This window comes from Thamnophis sirtalis, unplaced genomic scaffold (assembly GCF_051295495.1).
Source record: "Thamnophis sirtalis isolate CommonGarterSnake01/CBP01778 unplaced genomic scaffold, rThaSir2_p1.2 scaffold_10, whole genome shotgun sequence".
Lineage (NCBI taxonomy): Eukaryota > Metazoa > Chordata > Lepidosauria > Squamata > Natricidae > Thamnophis > Thamnophis sirtalis.
In genome coordinates, this window is record NW_028261390.1 from 27,132,975 (window position 1) to 27,157,386 (window position 24,412).

The 24,412-nt window shown below is 39.3% G+C and overlaps 1 protein-coding gene and 1 long non-coding RNA gene across 4 annotated transcripts in view; one reads left to right on the forward strand and one right to left on the reverse strand.

Annotated features, from left to right (window-relative positions):
* Positions 1 to 1,524: 1,524 nt before the first annotated feature.
* On the reverse strand, positions 1,525 to 21,504 carry LOC148043820 (uncharacterized). Its single transcript, XR_015697878.1, has 3 exons — positions 21,116 to 21,504; positions 5,550 to 5,662; positions 1,525 to 2,219 (listed from the first exon to the last, which is right to left on the reverse strand). It is a non-coding gene; the product is annotated as an uncharacterized LOC148043820 (long non-coding RNA).
* NR3C2 (nuclear receptor subfamily 3 group C member 2) overlaps positions 18,900 to 24,412 on the forward strand; it is a 164,724-nt gene continuing 159,211 nt past the window's right edge. Inside the window, exon 1 of one of the 3 annotated variants that reach the window (XM_087724320.1) lies at positions 18,900 to 19,702. The gene's annotated coding sequence lies outside the window, so the exon portion shown is untranslated. Of the gene's footprint in view, positions 19,703 to 21,726; positions 21,904 to 24,412 lie in introns of those variants that run through there. The other 2 variants (XM_087724321.1, XM_014066067.2) reach the window with 2 other exon arrangements.

Sequence of the window (24,412 nt, forward strand, 5' to 3'; positions counted from 1 at the left end):
GCCTTCTGCCAATTACCTCCCTGCGACCAATTAGATCTCATAGATTAGGCCTCCTCTGAGTTCCATCTGCCAGTCAGTGCCGACTGGCAACTACAAGGAGGAGAGCCTTCTCAGTAGTAGCTCCGACCCTTTGGAACGATCTCCCCGTGGAGATTCGTACCCTCACCACCGTCCAGATCTTCCGCACAGCCCTTAAGACCTGGCTAGCCCGTCAGGCCTGGGGACAAAGATAATTGCCCCCACCCGAATGTTGAATGAATGTTGCTCATTATTTTAGTTTATGTTTTGTATGTGTTATTGTTTGTATATCCCTTCCCTTTATTTTATGTAAGCCGCCCTGAGTCCCCTCAGGGAAAAGGGCGGCCTATAAGTGTTAATAAAAACCCTTAAAAAAAACACCTAAACCCTTCAAAAATTTCAACAACGGGTTCTCTGCCTGGTTTCTGGGTGGGTGTGGCTATGGTGGGCATGACGTAGTCAGCCTCCACTACCGGGGGAGGGCATTTTCAGCTTCCCCAGGCTCCAGAGGTTTTCCCCGAGACTCGGGGAGGCCGAAAACAGTCTCCCCCTGCCTCTAGAGGCCCTCCAGAAATGGGCCTGTTTCCAGAACTTCCAGGAGGCCTGTTTTTTCCCCTCCCTGAGCCTCCACATGGGCCTTGCACTTACATCGCATCCAAAGTGGGCCATGTGGAGACTACTGGAAGGGGAGGAGTGGGAGGGAGGGATGGGGTGGGCAGGGCCAGCCAAGTGTGGGATTTGGAAGTTCTCCGAACCAGCCATAACATTAGCTATGGGCTTTCCCTGCCTGATGTGTATATAAAATTCCTTTGGACAAGAAAAAAAAACATTGATGATGGTTTATTACGACAAAACAGTGGTGGGTTGCAGGCAGTACACCCTGGTACGGGCGTACCGGAGCCTGCCCGGAGTACCGGATACCATTCAGGTATGGTGCTCCAGAGAGCCCACCCACCTGCCCGAGCTTCTTACCAGTCTGTTAAGTCATCGGCGCTTCCATGCATGTGCGATACTCCACTGAGCAACTAGAGCATCGTGGAGGCTCACGGAGGTGCTAAAATGCATGTGCGTGCTGCACGCATGTGCACGTGGACACCATGTGGACGCCGCCAGGCCCATTCCAACCGTAATGGTTGGAACGGGATCTGGAACCCATCACTGGGACAAAACTATATATTCTGGAATCACTATGGAGCATGAAGTTTTATATCTATAAAAGGGTGTTAGCTTTTCCAATTCGAAAAAAACCCCATTTCCATTCTTGAACTTCTGCACTAAATATCAGGAAATAAATCACAAGATATAACCCTCTCTTGAATGTGCTAACATTTTTTTTTTGTTTCCACATCTATTCCAGAGGGACATAATTCTGAGAAATCATATACATTGCAAGTGTTTTTAAAAATAAAACCTCACCAACCCAAATGTGCTGCTATACTTAAATTTTTCATGGATATATTTGTAATATGCAGCTTTTGATCAGAATTTTAATTAAATGTACTTTATTGAAGCTCTCTTAACAATGGTTTTTTTTTTCATCTGACCAGTCCAAAACAGAATACTTAAGAGATCAGGATAATTTAATTTTGTTAGATTAACATAAAATGGATGCAGTGCAGCCAGTCATGATAGTCAGCAGATATATCTCAATGTCTTATTTCTTCTAAACATTTCAAAACTTCCAGCAAGTATTTTAGCAAAGATATGCCATTTTGATTTGAATTCCCATGCTTTCATTTTAAAAGAGTTTTGGAATTTCTATTTCTCATTTTAAAATAATTTTATTAAAAGTAACTGCAGATAGTCCTCGACTTTCAAAGGTTCTTTTAGTGACCTTCTGAAGTTACGATGGCATTGAAAAAAGTAGCTAATGACCATTTTTCACACTTATGAAGCATTGCAGCATCCCCATGGTCATGTGACTTCAGATGCTTAATTGGTTCATATTTATGATGGTTGCAGTGTCCAGGGTCATGTGATTACCTTTTGTGACCTTCTGATTAGCAAAGACCTTCTGGGAAGCCTGATTCATTTAACAACCATGTTACTAGTGTTATTAATTTCACAACTGCAGTGATTCATTTAACAATTGTTGCAAGAAAAGTTGTAAAATGGGGCAAAACTCACTTAACAACTGCCTTACTTAGCAACATAAATTTTGAGCTCAATTGTGATTGGAAGTAGAGGATTCCCTGTATGATCTGCAATTAAAATAAGACACACAAGAAAGCAAATGATGCAAACAATTTCAAAATCTCATAATTAAAATAATTGTCAATAAATATACATTTTTTTCTATTTTAGGTAGAGGAGTGAAGTAATGTAATGGGAAGCTTTGCTTACTTCTACTTATATAGTATTCACAATAAAATGAAATAATGCAGGGGTAAAATTTTAGTATTTCAGGTTTCTTAGTCCTTCACTTCTAACCTTTTATCAAAAATAGTTTTGCTTACTACTTTACTCAAATTTGGTCATGTAAACAGGCAACAATATTTTATTATTACATGCATAATAGGACATTCTGTATACTTTTTATAAAAATCTTAGAGAAACCTATTCAAATATGCATAGCTTTTCATCCCATTTCAATATTATCTTGCAAAGGTTTCCACAAAATTCTTGTTTCAACTTTGTCAGGGGAACAGATAATACATTTGTCCCCCTACTCAATCCTGTGAAAGAAAGAATAATATAAAAGCCAGTTTCACAAAACCCACTGAAAGTTATTTCTAAGAATATATACACAAGACTGCACTATAAATTACAAAGTATTGCTGTATTCCATTATTTTTTCACTGTCAAAATATTATGCTGAGCGTATAGGTTTCTCTTACAGGTATTGCCACCTATTAATTTTTTTAAATGTCCTACTTACTCCTGAACTACTCCCCCTTTCTTCTTTCTCAATGGTTTTAATTAGGCTTCTTTTTCTCTCAGTGTTTCTCACCTGAAATCACTATTAGAACGAATGATTAATTTCTACTGCATACTTATTGATGTTGCTCCCAAAACCATCCTGTGAATTTAATTAAGCTGTGGAATACACTTAGCCATGTTCTCTGCTGAACTTCATGACTGTGCATAGGTGGTAATGTAGATTTTTGACATGAATAGCAAACAAAAACCCAGATATCAGATATTTTCTTCAGGAATAAATAAGACACATGGAGACAAATATAATATAAATGAATGAGCTTTTTTTTTCTTTTGCTTCTTTCTTCCTTGTTTCTGTTGCCTTCACACAGGTGCTTTTTCCGGGTAAGAGAACTACCTCTTTTTATGGAGGTTTGCCTTGGATTTTAGAGAACAGACATAAAGGAAACAAGCAAGGAAGGAGGAAATAGACACCATATGATTGTCGAGTGTTATGAGAATAATAAAGAGGGTCATAGAGATAACATCTATTTGAGTTGCATGTAGAATAGATGATAACAGAGGTGGGCAACCTGAGATCCAAGACCACATGCAATCCTTAGTGTCTCCTTGCTGAAAATGCCCAGGTGGTTTGCTTTCAAACATTTTGAGATGTGCATACAAAAAAATTAGTATAAGCCAAAGTAGATAGTATTTTAAAAACAATTATCTGCCAAATATTTGTCATAAATGTACTTGTTTTTCCCTGTGAAGCTGTCTGCATATGTGACATTGTCCTGGCCACTTTATATAAAGCGGATTTGCCCTCTGAAATCAGCCCCATCTCCCAATATTTATTGCAAAATCCATCTACCAGAAGCTGCTTCTCTCCACTGCAGAGTTTAAATGAAAGATTTTCGGGGAAGGGATTTTTAAAATATTTTATAAGCAACATATTCTGTATTTTTTGCTCAGGAATTAATTTCACAATGGTAGTAAGTGTTATATTCAGATACCACTGAAGCTATAAATCAAGTTCGCCCTCTGAGTTTAGAGGCAGGACAAACTCCTTCAGTACTTAGGCAATTTAGGTATAGGTATAGGTATAGGTATTTTATTTGTATGCCGCCCTTTTCCCTGGGGGGACTCAGGGCGGCTCACAGTTCAAGGGAGGGAGGACAAACCAAGTTAAACACATAAGACAATACATTGTTAAAAGCACAACATTCATACAATTCGGGTGGGGTTAAGGTCTTTAGCCCCAGGCCTGTCGGGACAGCCAGGTTTTAAGGGCTATGCGGAAGGTCTGGAGGGTGGTGAGGGTACGAATCTCCACGGGGAGTTCGTTCCATAGGGTCGGAGCTGCCACCGAGAAGGCTCTCCTCCGCGTGGTTGCCAGTCGACATTGACCGGCTGATGGAACTCGGAGGAGGCCTAATCTATGGGATCTAATTGGTCGAGTGGAGGTAATTGGCAGTAGGCGGTCTCTCAGTTTGATTGGGCTTTGGCTGCACCAGCAAAATGTATGTGTTTGCATTGGGGTGAACTTTTGTTTCTGTGTGTCTACCATTGATTTTAAAAAATGTATGTCATTTTCTTTTTTAAGAAACATAATAAACATAATTAAAATTGGGACAAATTATGTACCTTTGCACTGTGCCACACTGCTAACACAGGTTGCTTTTTTTTTTTTTATGTTAGGGATTTGTCCCAAATCCTCATTTGGTGATTCCTTCTCTCTCTCTCTCTCTCTCCCTCTCTCTCTCTCAAAAAATTGTTTAACTCACCCTTGCTTTCACAAAACTTTCCAAATTAATTGTCTTTTGCGCATAATCCACAGACTCTCTAATATCAGTGTAAAGATTGCCGTTAATTCCAGAGGGGTTTATAATAAAGCCTTCATTGTTTTCTGCCCTATTATCTAATCTGTCTGGCTCCTTTTGTCTATTTTCTTTGCCCTGTTGATATTAACTCTGTTCTCTGCATTCATTTCTATGAATTTACTGCACATGCTTTAATATAATGTCTATATCACTATTACTATTATATTAGATAGTAGTATAGGCATGTTATTAGACATGTATGTTTCTGTTTTAATATCAAAAATGTTTATATTACAGTATCTAATTGTACAAATACTTTCCAACCTTCTGCATTATATATTGAAATGCTGAGTTCATGTATAAATTGATCATCACACAAAGTATGATGATAGGATAGGCCAAAAACTCAGGGAGACAATGACGGCACCCAACCTTGCTAATTATTCAAATGTTAACTAATAGTTTTCAAATATATATTTATGTAAGACTAATTGCAATATCGTGCGAATTTAGAATTTTGCCATCCACCAAATGCATATTATATTGCATTACCGTACTCGATATGCTGATCTAATGAGTATAATTAGCATGGATTAGAAAACAGTGTATGTAAATCTCCTTTCCTGAATGCTGTGAAAGTTTAGGAAAGTTAGTTTCAGGTTTTTTTTGTCATTATTATTAAGCTATAATGAGATAGTTGTTATTTCCTGTATATAATAGAATATCTACCTCAATGCTGTATTCAACTCCGGCTCCATAACCTGTTTTATTTTAAAGGTGTTGGCTTAATTTTAAAAAAATTGGATAGTGGCATGCAATGAATACTAGAAACTCAGATAAACAGATTCTTACCAAAGGTGGTGTCCTGCTGGTTCGCACCGATTCAGGCAAACCGCTAGTGATGGCAACAGGAGGCTCCGCCTACATGCCCAGACTTCATAATGGACACTCTGTACATTCCAGCTCTGAACCGGTAGAGAAAGTAAGAGGATTTCATGCCTGATTCTTACCAAATTGAAATCAAAATTCTATATTTTAGGGCATTTGCTGGCTGGGGAATTCTGGGAGTTGAAGTCCAGACACCTTCAAGTTGACAAGGTTGAGAAACACTGTTTTAGGGTGTGTTTTCACGATAATGAACTAACAATAATAAACACTTATGTGTATCAGTGTGTTTTAATAACATTTGTCAGGTTCTTTTGCCTTTGAACCTAAACCTTCAGAAAAAGATTGCTCCTTTTTCTCAAGACTCAGGTTCCTTCTGTTCCTTTGTACTAAACTATGAGGGCTGCTAACTGCAATAACTCTAAGTTTTATTCCAGTTGATAAAATCTTTAAGAAACTCTCTTCAAGCCAGAGAGCCTCGAGTGATCAGTAGTAATAAATCACTTTCCACCCACACCTACATAAGCCTTAGAACAAATTGTTGCTCTTCAGCATGAGAAACGCATCCTGAAGGAAAGAAATCTGGCTGCTTCTGCATATGTGACCCATCACCCATCTCTCTTTCAGCTTCTGTTTCTTCTAAGCCTGTAATTCTTTTCTCCTGGTGTGATTACTCTTTATTGTTCTACAAAGTCTACCTTTACCGAATTTATTCCACAGAGTATTTGCCATCAACATCAGCAAACCTTTGTATTTCAAACATATGGCACATTGTCCGAACTGTAACGTGGGACTCCTTATATAAAATAGAACAGTAAAATATGTGTGAAATATGTTTTTCAAATGTCATGTTCTGCCCCCCAGCACAAACTCATGGTTGCTAGCGTCAGTATGCATTAGCAATGTTACTGTACAGTATTTGAAAGTGGTTCAACCACATTTATTGCTCAGGCCATTAAAGAGCACTGGCGGGAGACAGTTGAGAGAAAGAAACTAGGCTAAAAGGAAGCATGCCCTGTAAGTCAGCTAAATCATTCAAGTATGTAGCTGAAGTTTTGGTGCAAGTGGTTAAAAATAGAGTGTGGATTAAATATTAATGTGAATTAGTATATAAACTTACAGCACATAATGTGTTTACCTATTTATCTTTTTATTCTATTTAACAAGATGAAAGTATGTACTTGGAGCTGATTTCTAGATGATTTCAATATAATAAGAAGATTGCATTTGCTCAACGTCAGTTTCCCCTATGAAGTGACCTATTAAGATTTAAAACAAAAACAAAAGACTACAATACAACTGTATTTTTGGTTCAGTTTAATTCAGAATTTATGCCCTAGAATCAGTTTAAGTTTTGATCCTGGAATAAACATTCTTTATTGTACTAAAAGTCCAACATCTTTTGGTTTATTTATTTATACATCAAATTTACACACACTCATCTCACTCTCTGGATTACTTTGGGCAGTTTACAGATAAAAGCCATATAAAAGGACAGAAAGCAAAATTAAAAACAGGTGAAAATGTAGTTAAAATTTTCGGTTGGTATGTTTCTTCTTCCTGCTTCTGGAATATATTGAGAACTTTATCATTTTTGCATATAAACACAGTCCTCTATTATTCACAATGGTTATAAGCAGTCTATATTCTGAAAACAGGAGCAAAAGCCTGAAGATCATAAATAAAAATTTCTAGTGAGTCATGGTGCTTCCCTTTCTCCACCCTTAGAAATTAATCAGTAACAAAAGTTAAAGAAAATATGCTTAGAACTCTAATGTTCTGTATAATAGATTTTCATCAAGCAAGAATGAAATAGAGAATGCCTGAACTGGATCCCACTTAAAACTTCATCTTCTTACATTTATCAGAATAAGTCACATTACTGGTGAATATATACAGTAGACTGATCTTAGCCGATAGGGTTGCTCTACTGTCTCCAATATAAATTCACTCTAGCTGTAGGGCACATAGATAATGAGACACTGCCAAACTTTAGCACAATTGTGCTTTGCAGTGCATTATTCATTGCACATTTACGGTATATCTGTTTCGAGGAACAAAGATGGTGTCAGCCATAGTGTGCCTTATATTGGTGTGACTGTTGTGTTCCATGTCATGCATTTCATAAAGTTATCCTTTCTTATAATCTAATGGACAGGAAGAGAAGTTCTCATCTGAAATGCATCTATTTCTGCTCTTGATCTCCTTGGAAATAATGCTTTAAGGATTTGTTTCTTATTGCATAGCTGCAGGAAGCATATTCAAAACACATGGATATTTTTTGGTTTTTGAATGAGACATCATGTTTAGATGTTTCTCTTCAAACATATTTTAAGGACCACACTATGCTTCCTTTTCACTTTTGCTATAACCAGAAAGTACATATAATTTGAAGTATTAGGAAAAATTACTGCATAGACCTACCTAAACCCCCCAATGATTCCCTATAGCATTTTTTTTGTGTTCTTTTAGTGGTTTGGTTTATACAATGAGGTTTTTTTGAATATTTTGTTTTAATTGAACAAAAATACACAAAAAAAGAATCATCCTTCATTACATCTTGTAGAAAGCATGTCGATTGGTTACAGATAACTTTCGTGCATTTCTTCCACAGTCATTACTTATAGTTCGTATTAGATTATACGCTTTAAATAAAAAATCTTTGTATATCTTACTATCAATGTACCACCATTCTCATTTGACTACAATTATTTGAACATGCTTTTACCTCAAATCATTCATACTTGAAGACACAACCATATAATGGCATTCATTAGCTATTTCAAAAAATCCTCCAATAACATTATACCTTTATAACATCGTTTAAGTAAAAGTCAATTAATAAAGTTTCTAAACCTTTCCCTCCTTTCCCTCCTAACTCACTGTTTAGAATTTATATACAAGTTACTTTTGCCAATATCATAGCATGAATATATTGTTAAACAATGTCCATTGACATTTCCCTGTTGTTATTATAATTGGCTAAAAATCATTTACGATTTATGTCTCATCTCCTCTCGTCAGACCCCTCCCCCCAAAAAACCTTACACCTTTATAACAAGATCTAAATAAAAATTTGTTAATAAAATTTATAGGTCTTTTTCCCAAGTCACAATTTGCAATTTATATTCAAATTTCTTTTACTAGATTGCCAATACATGTATATATCATTAAGCTGTATCCATTATCATTTAATTATTGTTATTATAGTTAATTAATTGTTAGTGAATAAACATTTGGTAACAATCTAAAACAATCTAAGAGTTACAAAAGTCCTACTTATTAATCACCAAAACCAACTAATTTTTTATTATCAACTTTCATTGTCAACCTTTATCTTTCCAGTAACAAAACAGTCTTATCTCTCTTGCCAATTGTGGTGTCAGTCTTCTTTTTATCTCCTTTATAAGGTTTTTATAGACTCCTCTCTGCACTTTGTTGCTTGAAGGATCTCTCAGGTAATCTCGTTGCCCACCAGCTGCTACTAAAATTAGCTTGTCTTTAGTTTTCAATCTTGCTTCTGAAAAAAAATCTCTTCTTAAGTCCATCATCATTACTATTTTTTTCTTCTGTGTCCTGGGGTAGAGCTCCAATTCGTCGAATTCCCTTTTCCATATTCCCTTCAATCCACTTTCACCCACATTTGCTCCATTAATAAATTCATCTATTGTCTTATCTTTATCTTCTATATCTTCATTCTCCCCTTTAATTTTTGAGGCTCCAAACTCATCATCTTTTGCTGTGAGGAAGACTAGTCTTTCCAACTTCTTCTCAATTCTCCTGTATCCTTCCAATAGATTTTGAATTCCAGCCAAAATATTTTGGAATTTTAAGGTTTCCTCATCTGAATATTGATCCATGTTTCCAAAACAGAAGAAAGAAAAAAAACTAATAGCCACTGCCACTCTAGCTTTCCAGGCCTCTTTTATTTTTTATTTTATTTATTTCCTCATCTGAATATTGATCCATGTTTCCAAAACAGAAGAAAGAAAGAAAAACTAATAGCCACTGCCACTCTAGCTTTCCAGGCCTCTTTTATTTTTTATTTTAGATTGACTTGAACACAAGTTCTTTTATGCTCTTCAAAGGAGAAGGGTTCTGTTTCCTCCCCTTTCTTTCCCCTGCCAAAATAGTTCTCAAAGGCAACTGTGAAAACAATTCATGCCCTTGGCTCTTTATCAGTTTCTGTAAACAAGTTGCAAACCCTTCAGCTACAAAGTCAATGAAGTCAAAGAAGGAAAGAAAAGAGATATGTTGTTTCAAAAAACCCAGTCTCTGGGGCGGAGGAGGAGGAGGACCATGTCACGATGTCACAATGTGCGGTCTCGATACTCTGAGACCGCCATGAACACTTTTGCTGCTGGACGATTCATTGAGACCTAAACCGTCCCGTAGAGATGGTGATCAGGAAGACGAAGCCTTGCTGTTCTCAGGGACATTGCAAAGTCCCTGATCGACCCAAGGGAAGCGCTTCAAGCTGGTGGTAAACAGGCAGCCCCCAGGTTGATTAAATCAGGATGCTCCAGAAGGAAGGAAGTGAAAAGAGAAAGTGAGTCCATCTGGTGAGGTATTTTTTTCTATTTTGCAAAAGACTGCCCAAAGAAATTTTTCTTTAAAGCCAAATTAGATCCTTAAGCAAAAGAACTGAGTGGCGAAATTAACCCTAATTGGCTTGCTATGGAAAGCTTTTTTTTTTCTTTGTAACTTTTCTTTGTGGATTGAAGTGCTTGCAACGTTTCTCATTTCTCCTCTTAAAGTGAACGGATTGATTTTTTCTTCCTCTGCTTTTTGTTGCTTTATTTTTTGACTTCTGTATTAAAACCTTCCTTCTTATTTTAATAATTCTTCCTATTACTTGTTATTAAATTTCACTAAAAGAAATCTACAGAACTTTGTTTCCTATAAGCTAGAGATAAATATTAGAAAGTGAAAAGTAGCACACTGCCACTTGGAGGTATACAATGAGTTTTGTTGAGAAAGTCATCCATAATGGCTGTCATGTGGCCAGCATGACTAAATGTCAAAGGCACATGGAATGCTGTTACCTTCCCACTATTTTTCTAGTTGCATTTTTACACACTTTCGAACTGCTAGGTTGGCAGAAGTTGGGACAAGTAATGGGAGCTCACTCCGTTATGTGGCACTAGGGATTTGAACTGCTCACCTTTCTGATCAACAAGCTCAGCGTCTAAGCTACTGAGCCACTACGTCCCTATTTAGCAATATAACATACAGCTTTTCCTGTACTAGTGCCTAATTGATAGAGTAGCCTCCTTCATTGAAATATGGCATGACTTTATTTCATTTTCCTCAAATATTCATTAGATTAATTTTTCTTATTTCTTTGCCACCATTGCTGTTATTACATTGTATGATAATCTTTAGGCAAATTCATTTGGATTTCATTATTAACAGTTTTATTTTAATTTCATAATCTCTTGCCAACTTATGAAAGGCAGGTGTATGATTATATTAAATATGTAAACATCTGCTTCATTCTTGTACAGGTTCAATTTACTCACTATTGTCTTCTGATCCAAGGTTAATAAAATGTTTTTGTTTATTAGTGCTTGATTTATAATTTATTTTTCATTATGGGTTATGCACCATTATGCTTGTTCCAGAAATGCACTACTCGTGCTGTCAATAATAAATAAAACCAATTTGTTTACCGGCTGGAGTCCAATCTAAAATGTGAGTAGATCAAAAGGAATTCAGATCACTTATATTCTCAGGCTTCTGTGACTGTAGTGAACAGTGACAGTCCACACGAGATTTGTCCATGTGAAATTGCCAGCCAGCGCCCGCCATTGAGGAAAAAAGGAAAATGGACAGAGGAAGCAATGAGACAAGGGGAGTGTCACCATTGTGGTCAACACATATAATCACTACCTCAACTACTGTTGGCAATGGTAATTATTTAAAAATTGGTGTAGTGGTTAAGATGTCAGCTTAGAAACCGGGAGACTGTTAGTCCTGGCTTTCCTTTTGACCTACAAGCTCTTTGGGTGATTTTGAACCAGTTATTCTCTTGGAACTAACCTCACCGGTTTGTTGTTTGTAGGAAAAAGAAGAGGGATTAAAATCTAATAATATCCATCCTAGTCTGTATTTAGGTGTTAGCTATACTGCTAGTATATAATTCATGGTCACCAGGACGACCACCTGTAAATAATTTCATAAATGGTAGACAAAAAATATTCAAAATCTATGCTTTCCTCTTTGGAAAAAAGAATCTACACTTTCCCTTGCAAATGTAATCCTTTAAGCATTATTCTGAGTTGCATGCCCAGATACTTCTTATCAGAGGTGATATTCAGCAGGTTCTGATCAGTTCTGGAGAACCAGTAGCAGAAATTTTGAGTAGTTTGGAGAACCGGTAAATACCAGTTCTCTGACTGGCCCCACCCCCATCTATTCTCTGCCTCCTGAGTCCCAGATGATTGGGAGGAAATGGAGATTTTACAGTATCCTTCCCCTACCTGCCCACCAAGCCACACCCACAGAACCGGTAGTAAAAAATTTTGAATCCCACCACTGCTTCTTATGTATCTTTTCTCTTTTGCAAAAATTACACTGAAATTGATAATCTCTTTGATGTCTTTCTTCTTATATAAAGGCATATTTTTTGTGTTAGTGTATTAAAAAGTTAAAGTCATGTGCGCATGCTTTTTTTCATATCCTTCCGCAGTCAGGTGTGAGATGTGAAATGATCAGGGAATGCTCTGCTTATGGAGATTGTGCGTCCAAAATGCTTGCCCTATAAAATTGACGTGCTTTCTCTAGGCAGGAAGTATTTTTTTAAAAACCTCTTTCGGTTGGTTTCTTTATTTTTCAGTGCAAACAGGCTTTGTGTTTGTTAAAGTGTATGATGAGATTGTACATAAACATTCTGAATAATATAACTACGTTGTAAATCCATAAGTTATGTCCTTAGCATTCACCCTATCCTTGAACTTCAGTGGCATAAACACAATATTCCTGTCGCAGTAGTTCTGCATTCCCTTTATCAATTTATCAACCAAAAATGATTGTTTGTTTAACACTACTATTTGATAGGGTTGACTTCCTATCCATTGTGTTGGGTTATTATTTTTTCCTAATTGTCATCAACATGAATGCATAGCAATTCTGTATTTGAAAATCTCATCTCTATTATTAATCATTTAAAATATGCATAAAAGTCACATTAAATACAATAATATTCCAGTACAATTAGAGTTCAATGTAACCAGCAATTAGTACCACCAAACTGCCAAGTGCAAAAATAGCTGCTTCTTGCATCCTACAAGAAATGGTCTTCTCAGCTCATTCTAATGTCACTTTTCATGGCTCCAACTGATGCAATGACATATGGTGGCAGTTGCTTGGTCTTTTTCCTTGGGTCATGGATACTTCTATTTTCTATGCTGAGAAATTCACATGAAGCAGTTAGGGGTACTTGCAAGATAACATTTATTGATGTATTAGTTTTATTTTTTAAATAAGTGATCTGCTGAAAAGAGGTAGTCTAGTTCTTCCTTTCACAGGTGTGTGTGTGTGTGTGTGTGTGTGTGTGTGTGTGTGTGTGTGTGTGTGTGTGTGTATGTACTGGACTTTTCATTATCAAACTGGGTATCATCTTCAGTTGGGATTTGGGGTGAAGTGTCTTGCTTGTTTATATTGGCCCTGAGTGGTTGGTTGGTCTTGTGACTCAGTGATTAAACCAGTCACAAGACCAACTAATCACCTAGGTTCTATATAAACAAACAAGATACTTCATCCCAAAACCAGAACTGAAATTACCTAGTTTGGTAATGAAACGTCCAGGAGCTAAATAGCAAGCTGGAAGACTTTTTAATGCCTTATAAGATTGAACATTTGGGTTTGTTCAAGCACAGATTTATTATAGAAGTTAAAATTGTGACTAGTATACCTCAGAGGTTGCTAAAGAAATCCAGGTTGTACTGTTTACTTAATACATATTTCATGTGCCAAGTATATACTGTGCCAAGCATATACCAAAGCCAAGTCGAACTCAGAAGGCAATCTCCCAAAATCTTTAAAAATAGTTTAAAATCAACTGTTTTAATTCTTAATTGATTATTTAGCACAAAGATTCCAGTAAAACATCCTCCTTTTAATTTTTCAGATTTTACATCAGTTTCTCATGATTTTTTTTCCAACAAAAATGTACCCATGGATTACTTGCATTTTACTTTCAATGTTGTGAGATTAAAATAAAAGAAATATCAAGTCATATCTTAAAAGTTGTGTGTTTGGCTGCCTGCCCACCTGCCCACCTATCTAGATAGAGATACATCGATCGATAGATAGATCGATAGATAGATAGATCGATCGATCGATCGATCGATCGATAGACAGACAGACAGATATCACCTCTCTCTCTATCTCTTCTTACCTATGTACCTACCAGATCATTAAAAGATTGTACTAAAGTTTATGGTTCACAAACTGGTGTTCTCTAGATAGATTGGACTTTAACTCATATAACATGTTCTCGAAATGTACCAGAACAGGGCAGGGCTGTGTTAAACTAGCATCCTATGCTGTTAAATCAGATACTTTTATCATATGAAAGTATAGCATTGGGATTAAAGTCAACCTAATAAGACTACTAGACTTAGCCTTCATGGTTATGCCTATTTCTCTTTTTTAAAATGTCACCATCTAAATATCACGTGGAAGGTTGTTCCTTGTCTCTGCTGGTTAATCTGTCTGACTGAATGAGTCCACGTTTCCATACTACTAGTAGTCCTTGGTGAACGACCACTTGTTCAGTGACTGTTTGAAGTTATAAGGCCGTTGAATGAGGACTGACAACTGGTTCCTGTTATAGCATTTCTCTAGTCATGTGATCATAATTGGAACACTTGGCAACTGGCTCACAATTATGACATTTGCTGCATCTCAGTCACATGAATGTCATTTGTGACCTTCATTGCCAGCTTCCAACAAGCAAAGTCAATGGAGAAGCCACGATGAAGTCACAAATGGCAACTGCATGATCGGGCCATGCTGTGGCTGCACAGGGCTTGCCTAACAATGGCAACTGGGACCGCTACAGTTGTCATCTTAAGTTGGCACGGTCCTGTGACATGCTTTATGACTGCTTCGCTTAGTGACAGGGTTGCCAGCTCCAAATACCATTGCTAAGTGAGGGCTGCCTATATGTGGAGAAAAATCTACCTTTATCTGCTTTCTTCTTGCACTTTATATAAATCAATCCAGTCTCCAAATTCTTCTGATAAACTTGGATTATCAAATGTAATATTTTCTGTGTGAGTAGGAGGACAAAAGTGTTTTTGCCACCTTGATTTATATGTAAAAATAACAAAAGCAGGGTAAAAATAAATTTAAAAAATGCTAAACTCTACATTCTTCTGGCTGTCGTAGATAATGTTCTCTCTTCTTTTCCCACCATTTTGCTTCACTTGACAGTATAGAGGGAGGAAAAATGAGAGCATTGGCAGTAGTGATAATAGTTTATGAATTGATTGGTCTTAAGATCACATCAAAAGATAAAATAAAAATACAATAAAATATAGGATCTAATTCCAGAGTAAAATAAATAAAGGAAAATACAGTAAAAAATGCATGTGTGGTAAATAAAAAAGAATCAGCATTCAGATAAATACATCACCTTACAAGAATCTCAATCTGTTTGATATAACAAGTTCTTAGCTCAAAGGACTTAACCATAAACTTAGCAGTTCTGCTCACAATGTATACATTAGAGCCTGACAGCACTGCTAAAGCCTGAAAAAAACATAGCATCTTGGGAACATGTACTGTATTTATAATATACTTTTTTAAAATGGCATTTTTTTTTCAACCTGGCATCTTCTAGTACAGGGGTATCAAACTGGTGGCCCGCAGGCCGGATGTGTCATATGTAGGCCACTTCCACCCCAGCTCCGCGAATGGGAAAAACTTCACAAAGCAACATGACAGCAAGGTGACACCATGCGTTTGACACCTGTGTTCTAGTATGACCCATAACTCCTATATTCTCAGTCAACCAGAAGTGTTATCTTGATCAGTGTTCATTCATTCATTCATTCATTTCATTTCATTTATTATATTTATATGCTGCCCTTTTCCCCCGAAGGGGACTCAGGGCGGCTAACAAATCAAATCAGGGAAGGGGGGGGGTAACAGACAAAAAAAATAAAAAATAAACGATACATAACAATACATAACAATAAATAATTTAAAAACACACAACAGTCACACCATTCAAGATGGGGGCAACAGCTCTTTAGCCCCAGGCCTGTCGGAACAGCCAGGTTTTAACGGCTTTGCGGAAGGCCTGGAGGGTCGAATCTCCACGGGGAGTTCGTTCCAAAGGGTCCGAGCAGCCACAGAGAAGGCTCCCCTCCAGGTAGTTGCCAGTCGACACTGGCCGGCGGATGGAATTCGGAAGAGGCCTAATCTGTGGGATCTAATCGGTCTAGCGGAGGTGATTGGCAGCAGGCGGTCTCTCAAGTACCCAGGTCCAATACCATGAAGGGCTTTATAAGTGACGACTAGCGCCTTGAAGCGTATCCTGAGACCAATAGGCAGCCAGTGCAGCTCGCGGAGGATAGGTGTTACGTGGGTGAACCGAGGTGCACCCACGATCGCTCGCGCGGCTGCATTCTGGACAAGCTGAAGTCTCCGAATGCTCTTCAAGGGCTGCCCCATGTAGAGCACGTTGCAGTAGTCCAGTCTAGAGGTCACAAGGGCACGAGTGACTGTTGTGAGGGCCTCCCGGTTCAGGTAGGGACGCAACTGGTGCACCAGGCGAACCTGGGCAAATGCCCCCCTGGTCACAGCCGACAAGTGGTGTTCAAAAGTCAGCTGTGGGTCCAGGAGGACTCCCAAATTGCGAACCCTGTCTGAGGGACGTACTGTTTGACCCCCCAGCCTGAGAGATGGAAAACTTGGCCAATTAGGAGGAGGGAAACACACCAGCCACTCGGTCTTATCCGGATTGAGAACAAGCTTGTTAACCCCCATCCAGTCCCTAACAGCCTCGAGGCACTGGCACATCACGTCAACGTCTCAGTCTTCGCAATTTCATTACTGTTCTTAACAACTAATTCCCACAACACTGTCAAATAATTTACTAAGACAGTATTACTATTACTCTTCCTTGCTAGTATCTATCTCTTCCAATTTATTACTATAAACATGTTGTTTGTATCTTTTAATTCATAGTTTTTGTTTCCTAATACAGTTTAATAGCTTATTAGTAACCTTGACTATCACTAAGTGTTGTATCTTTTTGTATATTTTTGATGAATAAATTCTCCTTATGTACAGTGGGAGTATATGAACCAAAGATAAATTCCTTGCGTGTCCAATCACACTTGGCCAATAAAGAATTATATTCTATTCTATTTCAAGGGGTGGACTTCAACTCCCAGAATTCCCTAGATGGCATGCTAACTGGGTAATTCTGAGAGTTGAAGTCCACACACATCGTGAAGTTACCATGGTCGGGAATCACTGATCTAGACTATTTTTTTCCATTAGTAGGACATACAGATAATACAGTACAAAGGGAACTCTCCAATCTTCCTGGCAATGCCAACCCAGGAACAGTGCCCCCACCACTGAGACATCAAGATCAAAGGCAACCCTGATGCAGAAAGCTATCTCTGAATTCACACCAGCCTCACTTCCTGCTGCTCATCCTACCTTACCAGCTCATTAACAGTAATTGCTTGATTTAAATAATACCCCTGCAATTAAAATATTCCTAAACAGTGGCTGAGAATTCCCAAACCCTGCAATTAAAATATTCCTAAAGGTGGCTGAGAATTCCCAACAGAATTCTTATTAATTAAAAGAATGGATTTGAATCCACCCTTTAAATTCAAGGAACAGTCTCAATTTTTTTCACCAACACTCTCCTTTTTACTGTTACAATGCAGTTTATCCAGCCATGATTTGAAAGGGTACAATAATATTTATTTAGTGACTGCCATTAGATCAGCAACTCGGATGTTAAGCAGAGTGATCTCTAAGGAAAACTGGGACTATGCTTGCTATCTTTGGCTTTCCTTTGTTTTATAAACTTGTGAAGGTCATAAAGGTGAGGACTGGTTATAATGTCACTTTTTCATCAGCATCCTCATTGTGAATGGTTGCTGTCCAAGACAGTTGCTAAATGAGGATCACCTGTATATGGAAGTACTTCATATAAAAAAATAATGAGGAAAAAGTCTTGATTGCACTCATGCTGTCATATGAGCATTTAACCTGTGATACAGTTCACTAACAGGAACATGAATAACTGCACTTCTGAGGATCATAAAACACATGTGGCTGTTTAAATGCATCTGATAATTAGAATACAAGGCATTTGTGACCACTGAATTACAGATTTGGAAGGGACCTTGGAGGTCTTCTAGTCCAACAGATTTGGAAAGACTTGATCCCCAGTTAAAACTAAAATGATTTTAAGTGGGGTATCAGAGAAGCATTTCTTCATTGCCTTTTTAAGACAAGCAACTGTTAACTTGAAACTGTCATAAATGAGAGAAAAAATGTTTAAGGGAGGAGTGACTCCCTATCCTTGCCCCTCCCTTTAGGACCTCTCCTCTTTATTCCCTCTCCTTTTCTAACTCAAGTACAACTCATAAACCGCTCTTCTCTAACAGAACTTTTAAATAACTCAGGTTGGCACCAAAACCACCCATCTTCTTGGATCCGTTACAACTGAAGCAACGAATCCTTCGAATCTTTTCTGCGCCGGGTACTAAAAGCAGCCTTTATAAACTTCATAAGCCTGTGAGCCGCGTCTCTCTCTCTCTCTCTTTTACCTCCAGCCGGCACGTGTATAAACACGGGCAGGGAGGAGGAGGAGGGTTGAAAAGGAAACAAAAACCTGTTGTGTGCGTCGCTGAGTGGAGCAAAGGTGGAGGGAAAGAAGCAGCTGGAGGGAAGTAGCGGCCAGATAGCAATTACCCAGAGCAAAGGCCGCGGACAGCCACCTTTTCGCCTCTCTTAGCAGCGGCAGTTCCCCCCCCCCCGGCGCCCCAAGCTACGACTCCGTCTGCTCTCTGGCCTGGTAGATTCCCGGGTTTCCCCTCACTGCCTCTCTCCCCGCCTGTGCGCAAAAGCAAGCCCGAGCCGCTCAGCCCGAGCCAGACACTGGACGGGAAAGCCGGTGGCGGGCAGTCCGTGTGGCTCTCTCTCTGCCCCTCCCTTCTCTCCCGTTCGAGCCCGATGGGCGGGAAAAAGGAGGCGGAGAGGCCATCTCGTTGGCTCTGAGCGTCCGCCGCTCGCCGCGCCTGGAGAAAGGGGGGGAGGGAGGGAGCGCTGGCTGCCCCTCCCGCTCTCTCTCTCCTCCTCCCGTCTCTTCCACAGCAGCCCCGCAAACCGGGAACCCAGCTCCAGCGCAGAACGCGAGTGTGAGAGGAAAATCCTGGGAAGCAGGCAGGAGGAGGAGAGAGGGGAAAAAACGGCGGCGGAGGCAGAAGGAAGGTGAAGGACACCCGCGCACACTGGGCTGCTCTGAAGAGACGCCAGGGGAGGGGAGAAAAAAGTTTACACCCTCCGAAGCTGCGCTCTCGCTCCCCCCTCACCCACCTCTTCCCGCGGCGGCAGTGGCGCTGCAGGCGCAGACGGGAGTTTTACCTGGAAGTTGGTGGATTTCCGCCCTTTTTTTCCCCCTTCCCCAAATAAGAATTTGAAACCTCGGCTAGATCCGAAGCTCTCCAGCCTTTTTCCCACTGACGCTTTCCAGCCGCGGCCGGCGATGTGACAGCCGGGGACGACCCCTTCAGCCGGTCCTCCTTGCGGGAGAGCTGTCACCCAGGAAGGCTCAACCAAGTGGACTTTTCCGCTTCCAGTTTAATGAACGGCCCCGGGTCGCCTGAGAGAAGCTTGGCAGGATTGCTTTTTGATTTTTTTTTTCATTTTTCATTTTGTGAAGACGCCGCTTCGGGAGTCCCTAGCAAGCTCCTTCGCGGGTTGGTCCGTCTCCTTCAGGATTTAAGCCCCGATTTCCTCCGGATTCCACCTTCTTCCTTGCTACTCTTTCCCTAACCGGCCGATTTTCTGGAGCGGACCCAGAGGGACTTGTTCCTCCGGCCATTGCAAGTCGAAACGGAGATAGAAAAATGAAGGTGAGTCCAGGGGTGGGGGTGGGGACCAAAACCCTAAAAGCCACACCATCTTTTTGACCGGAGTCCCGAAGGCGGACGGGTAAAAAGAGCTGGAGTGACCGAGGGAGCGTTCTTCTTCTGGGGAGGAATTAAAATGTCATACGGCGGAGAATAAAAGAAGGATTAATAGGGAGCCACAGTCAGACGAAGTGCCTTTTCGGAGCCAAAATATGCAGAAGAGGCACTTCCAGGTCATTGCCAGTCCTCGCTTAATCCAATTTAAAACTTAGCGGGCGGGGAGGGGAAATAGAGGGAGAGAGAGAGAGAGAGAGAGAAAGGCAACGCAAGAGCATTTCGGCCTTTGGGGCCACGGAACTAAAGTAGCTCGGTGTTCAGCTGATCCAGGCTGGGGAAAAAAACCCAAAACAAATCCGCGGATCAATATGTATTAAAAGGCTGAAAACATTACGGGCACGTGACATCTCAGTCAATCTATATTTTGGAGTAGCTGGAGAACCCCCCCTTTTGCAAAAAGAAAAAAATCAGGCCGGGAGGGGGCGGGTTGGGGTTTTTTTTTTTCCTTAAAAAATCGCTAAGCGCGTTTTTGCCTTTAGAAGAGAGTTATTTTGGAGTGGTTTATGTCTCGCGTGCCATGGATGGGTGGACTTCTGCAGCTTGGCTTGCTTTGAATGTCATTTAAACTTTATTTCTCTAGGCTATTGTTTTTTGGGGAGGGGGAAGCTGGGGCGTTTTTATCAAGGGAAACTGGATCGAGAAGGGTGTGTACGCAAACGGAGGGGAGGGGGAAAGAGCTGTCTCCCGGCGGAAGGAGGGAGGGGGGAACGTTAACACCGCTGCCGTTTGGGTGGGGTGTCAAAAATTTGGGGGGGGGGTTGTTATGGAGTTGAGACAGTTTTCCGTGAAGCTCGAAAACCTGCGGCATTCCTGCCCGTCCAATAAAAGGAAGGAGAGGATGTCATTGTCTTTCAATATATAAATATATATAAATAAATATATATATTTAGAAACTCCGGCCACAAAGATGGAGCGTGTGGTGAAATGTTTCCAAGACCTGTTAAAAGGGGTTAGAGTTTGAGAGTTAATTTTTATGGCCCTTGCTTATCAGTCTGTGCAACTTAAAAAAATAATCCAAATAAGCAGTTGGCGAAGAACCTACTAGACGCAATAAAATCCAATCTTGAGAACTAGAGGGCAAGTCCTTGAGCCTCTTAATAAGGTTTCTGTTTGCTTTTTGGTGTGTTTTTTTAATGTGGAGAGGGGGGAAGAGAAGCTGCTTATTGCTCTGACAAGATGGATTATTTGCTGCCCTGTTAAAGCGTTGCGATCTTTCGCTGCATGAGATGAAAGCTTGCGTGTCCTTACTTCCTCGCGTGGGATTAAGGGCGGGTGGGACGGGGTTCCCCAGGCGCTTACCTTGATACAGGTAGAGATCGTGTCTTGAGGGGCGGGCAGGGCTGCCTTGGGAATCGAACCCTCCCTGTTCGGATCCCAGCATGGTTTTTTTTTTTAAGAGGAAACGGTTAGACGGATGCAATTTAGGAAGGGGCCAACTTGAGGGCGTGGGATCTAGTTCTAACTCCCGTTCAGAGGCTGGATTGAGCGAGTTTCCCTTGTAGAAGCTGCCTTCATCCCTCCGTTGTTGTTGCTCTTGTGAAAGTTATTCGTCTTTCAAAGATCGATTCCTAAATCTCACTTTCCCTGGGACTGATCGGGTGGGGTGGGAAGGAATTTACAGCCTCCCCCCCCCCCCGGAAAGCGACGCGAGCCGCTTTGCTACAGAGGCTTCTACAGCTTTAAGAAGAGATACATTTTCTAGCTTGTGTCGCAGCAACTTTGTATCAGTCATGTCGCCTGCCGGGTGACTGACAAAAGGGCTCGTCCAATGGAAATTCGCTACGGACTCCGATAGCGAGGCTCCGCTTTTCTCGTCGGCCAATAGAAGAGAGAGAGAGGAGGAACCTCATCTGAACTTTATCTGAGCACGTGACATGTTTTTAAAAGGACTTGGCACCTTAGCGGTGTGTCCCCCCCCCCCCTTTTGCCTTTCCCTCTGCCCTGCACGGTGTCGGTGGACCAGGCAAATTTGAAATTAAGAATCCGTTATGAAGAATAAATTGGTCCTCGTTCCCTTTTCAGTTCCGAGCTTGGCTATTTTTGTTCGTGGATGTGGACTTTAGGTGGATGACACTTGGAGGAAAGAGGTGAGAGATAGCAATCGGGAGGCAGAGGGCAGATATATTTCTAGCGTACTGGGGAAATTATTTCTGATTGTTGAAATTGTAGCCAGGGGTTGATCTGCAAGCCAAACAAATCGTCTCAAGGTTAAGGAGTTGGAAAATTAAGAGAGGATGGCTTGAGATATTTATACCTGTCTCAGAACTGGGCAATATTTTTTTTTGCATCAGGTGATTTTCCAAGACTGTCTAATTTTAACTCCCGGCAGTTATTCTGCAGATTCCCCTACTATGAGATCCTCAGGAGAAAAGTATCTCCCACATTTTTAAAAAGTTGGGTTTTCTGCTAAAATGCAAGTGTCAGAATAGGTGTTTGGAAAGCTAGAATGTGTTAGATGACAGTCCATGCACCCAGAACGTGAAGACAGAAACTATTGGTTTTAGGATCCTTTTGTCTGGGTGTGAAGCTGTCAAGTAATGCTGGATGAGGCTCTATGCTTCTTTGGGAAGTAGGTTATGTTGAGAGCTTCAGGGTGGATTTTCTGCTATGTTATTGCTTGTTTAAATTTATTAGTTTCCCTACTCCAATGGACTCTCCAGACAGAGCAAATTTTAAAATATTAAAGGATAGTAAAAGCTGAGTTAGCAGCCCAGCCAGTAATGCAAAATAAAGGCTAGCGTATAGTCCTTGAATTTGTAACTCTTTCATGCATTCCTATGCAGAATGTAATTCTTCTATAGTTGCATGCACCGTTTCTAAATTTCAAAATGATATTTGAATAGCGTTCTTGATTTCAGTTTAAGTAAACTGGAAATAGCTTGAAAACTCTGTAGAATTCATTGCAAATGAATTTATGTGCAGAAAGGTATTCTGAAACATTTTTAATTTATTAGATATATAATCTACTTTTCTTTCAAGATGAAAAGGCAGCATCTTTTAAAACTGTTTAAAAACTCTAATTTGGTAAATTTGATAACTTGGCATTGTATTTTGAACCTTAGTTTAGCAATTAAATTTGCATTATTTTATCATACCAGTAGATAGCATTCAGGTTCTATTGCAAATGCACCCATAGTAAGCCAGATGATGTTATGGGATATTGTTTTGAATAATTATGTAAATTTACTAATTTTTCAAAATGAAGAAACAGTGATTAAGTTGTCGGTGCTGTATGTGCTTTATTGCTTGTAGATTACTGCAAAAATGTTTCAATTTTGGTCATTTGTACTGTTTAAGTCAATGAAATGGTCAAAAATGTGTGTGGATTTCCTTTCTTGGAAACCTGGGGTTAACTCATATTTGTGTTTATGTTAATATTTGTGTTAGTATTAATGTGATATAGGCCTATATATAAATCACATACATGGGCCACTTTTATTGTTCATTGATACCAAGATGCTACACCGGGATGGGGTAGAAAAGTAAGACAGTGCTCAGTGTGCAAGGATCTGAGTTCTTAGAAAAGTAATTATCAGTATCTTGAATTACATGAGACTACAAAGAATTGTGTTGGTAGGGCTAGTAATGAAATTCACTGGGTGACGTGGTGGCAGATTATTTTCAGCCTGTTGGTTAGGCATGTTGTAAGGTAGTGGTTATCACATAACTAGGTTGTCCTAAAGTCTGTGGGAAAGAATTGCAATATTTAGGTTGCTAAAGCCATTACTACAAGATAGGCATCTATGTCGTAAACACTTCCAACTAAATATTTTAGAGCATATTACAAATTCATACTTTTTACCTTAAATTAAGATATTTGTATTATAGGCCAGATAAAAGTCTGCATGTTGCATGAGTTCAGAATTCATAATATTAGAGTTTTTGTCCTAAAATAAGAGCCCTGGGTTTAAAAAAAACAAAACAAAATGATACATTGATGCCTTTGCCTGATCAAACTAATTACCAGTAGCAAGCGGACAGAGAAATAAATACAATAAAAATATTAAGGTTCAGCTGAATTAATATTAATAACCAGTGTAATCATTAACCAATATCATAAGTAGTTTCTCAATTTTATGTGCATTACGTTGAGGTAGACAGCTGATACTTTTGAGTAAATTTCCTTAGTAAAGAATGATATGTATTCCTTATGAAAAGTCATTTTTGTAAATAAATCATTCAAATAGTTTCATTAAGTTAATATTCAACTTTTCCCCTTACTATCCTGATTAATTTTTTAAAAAACTCCGGTGATGATGTGCAAAGATGTAAATGATGTAAAAAGAATGATGTAATTCAAATGTGATAGAGATATATGCCATGATTTTCTACAAGTGGCTTAATGTGAGTGAATAAGTTTGTTATTAGTAATTTATGTGCATAATTTTTTACATGCTTTTTGTAAGGTTACAGAAAGGTTTTTCTTGTTTACCATTTTTCAAAAAAAATATATTTACAGTCACATAAAGATGTCTTTTATTTGCTGGAGATAGAATGGTGTATTTGTCAGATTGGGGCAATCATATGACCGTGAAAACTGTTTTTCAACCTGTTTGTATTCAAGTGAATAATTTCTATTACTTCACATAATTAAGA